Genomic DNA, 3,109 nt, shown 5'->3' on the forward strand with positions numbered 1-3,109 from the left:
ACTTACAAAGCAACTATGATTTGTGGAGACTTGGTCAGTGATTTTCAAGAAATATCAAAATGGCCTTATGAGTTGTGTACGGCATTTTGTGAATGACGGAAAAAGGTGAAAATTTCCACTTACCAAGCACCTATGATTTGTGGAGACTTGGTCAGTGATTTTCAAGAAATATCAAAATGGCCGTATGAGTTGAGTATGGCATTTTGTGAATGATGGAAAAAGGTGAAAATTCCCACTTACAAAGCACCTATGATTTGTGGAGACTTGGTCAGTGATTTTCAAGAAATATCAAAATGGCCGTATAAGTTGAGTACGGCATTTTGTGAATGATGGAAAAAGGTGAAAATTCCCACTTACCAAGCACCTATGATTTGTGGAGACTTGGTCAGTGATTTTCAAGAAATATCAAAATGGCCGTATAAGTTGAGTACGGCATTTTGTGAATGATGGAAAAAGGTGAAAATTTCCACTTACCAAGCACCTATGATTTGTGGAGACTTGGTCAGTGATTTTCAAGAAATATCAAAATGGCCGTATAAGTTGAGTACGGCATTTTGTGAATGATGGAAAAAGGTGAAAATTTCCACTTACCAAGCACCTATGATTTGTGGAGACTTGGTCAGTGATTTTCAAGAAATATCAAAATGGCCGTATGAGTTGAGTACGGCATTTTGTGAATGATGGAAAAAGGTGAAAATTTCCACTTACCAAGCACCTATGATTTGTGGAGACTTGGTCAGTGATTTTCAAGAAATATCAAAATGGCCGTATGAGTTGAGTACGGCATTTTGTGAATGATGGAAAAAGGTGAAAATTCCCACTTACAAAGCACCTATGATTTGTGGAGACTTGGTCAGTGATTTTCAAGAAATATCAAAATGGCCGTATGAGTTGAGTACGGCATTTTGTGAATGATGGAAAAAGGTGAAAATTCCCACTTACAAAGCACCTATGATTTGTGGAGATTTGGTCAGTGATTTTCAAGAAATATCAAAATGGCGTATGAGTTGATGTTTAGGCTCCCCAGCGAGAGCTCAAAGTTAGAAAAATTAAAAAAAAATTCAAGTCTTCATATCAATTTTTTTTGGCTGAAATGATCTTTTGATGTCTTTAATACTTCCCTATCACCACGTTCAAACCTTTAGAGAAGCTCAAAGTCATTTTTGTCAAGATCAGAAGTTCTCATAATATAGGGCCTAATATTAGCTCTTTCTTTCAAAATTTGATAATTTTGTGATTACCTCCAATTGAAATGAAAAACTTTTTTTTACATTGATACGTCATGGCAGGCATCTAAAGATTACCTGCACCAAAAAACATGAAAAAATGTCTTCCTACATCTTCTTGAGGTCATTTGGCCAACTTGCTAAACCCCACCAAATTTCAAAAAAAAAAAAAAAAAAAAAATGAAAAACGATTGGCTCATTTTATTGTGAAGGTACCTACTACCTGTCCATCCCTTAAACATTATTTTCTATTGATTTGTACATATAACTTAAAACTGAAAAACACTCATGCATTTTATTTTAATGCCTTCATCCCTTCCCCAGAAAAATAAAAAATTTGATGAAGTACATACCTAGTTCATTTTTATGAAGAGAAGGGAAGAAAGAGGGAGTGGAAAAGAGTTTTAAAATAGGTAATACTTGAGTAATTTTTTTATTCAACAAGACGAAGACCTCTCTTCGTCATTTTATTTAAAATGTGGTGCACAAAATTTTTTCTCAAAATTCACCCCTCTACCATACTTTAAAATGGAATAATTCATGCAGCCCTCGGACCCTATCTCTCAAAAAGAGTATATTTAGAAAATTGAGAATGAGTCAATTTTTTTAACAGAGAAAAAGGCATGCAAAAAACTGTTTTGCAGCTTATGACGATAAGAAAGTTCGTTTTTCTTACTTATCAATTATCATAATGATCCTATGGTTGAAATGTAATGTCTAATGTCTTTTAGAGCGAATTGTTGTCTTATCACATGAAAATGTTACTCGTTAGTAATCAAAAATAAAGTTTTCCAAATTTTAGATTTTTGAGGAGAAAACATCAAGACAGTGAAATATTCTGTTACATTTTTTTCCGAGAAACTATCAAAATACTCTTTCCATACCTATGTCGAAAATAGGATTACTTCATCACAAAAAATCACTACTTTATGGACTAGTGGATCAAAAATTCCTTTGAAAATCAGGGCATCCTACGTGAAACTTCCAAAACGCAGATTTGAAAAATCTCAAAGTCTGCCTCCAGCAAGCTCATCTCTCATCGACCTGCTTACTTCGCAGTTACCAAAAAAAACCTGCCAGAGTCAAGTACGTACGTAGCCTATTAAAAATATACCTTGAAAATAAATTACTTTCGACAACGTACAAACTACAAACGAAACGATTATAACGAAAATTTCTCGTCAAAATTTGAAGCGTTAGCGTATTTTGAAACGAAAACGACGACGACGTCACTTCAACGTGAATGAGAAAAATTCGCTATGATTTTCTTTTTGAAAAGCACCCAGCAGCACTCGAAATGGTTAAATTAAATTTAGAATATTGCGAATACCTGCCATATTGAAACGAGTAGAGTAAGTACGCGAAATCAACAAAGTTAAAAGCTATATCGCGTAAGTTATTGAAAATTGAATTTGAACAGGTGGAAATGAGAGAGCTCGAGGGCGAGAAGAGGCGAGTAGAGGGTAAAATTGAAAAAGTTGATACAAGTAGGAAAGATTTCCAGTCGGCTTGATACGATTCGTTTTCATTTATTAAGTATCGTATTCGAAGACATTAATAAAATTTCATTGTAACTCGATCCCTGCGTAGGTAAACATGGAAAAAGTTATAATAGGACATTTTCGTTGGTATCTCGTTTCGAGTGAAGTTTCAAGGTAAAACCTTGCCTAACATGGATGGTATTTAAAAAGCCGACCATGAGCATAAAAATTAAATTGCAAAACGTCTCGCGAGATCAATGAGATTATTGAATTAACGCGAATTCGCCTCAACCTTTAAGCTTTTTGTTTCGCCAACGCTATAGGTAGATTTAAACTTTCAAAGGGTGTAAGGTCTACTGCGCATGCACCAAGCAACTGGAGATTCCAAACCGTAACGTCGAA

Source organism: Planococcus citri, chromosome 1 (genome assembly GCF_950023065.1).
Source record: "Planococcus citri chromosome 1, ihPlaCitr1.1, whole genome shotgun sequence".
NCBI lineage: Eukaryota > Metazoa > Arthropoda > Insecta > Hemiptera > Pseudococcidae > Planococcus > Planococcus citri.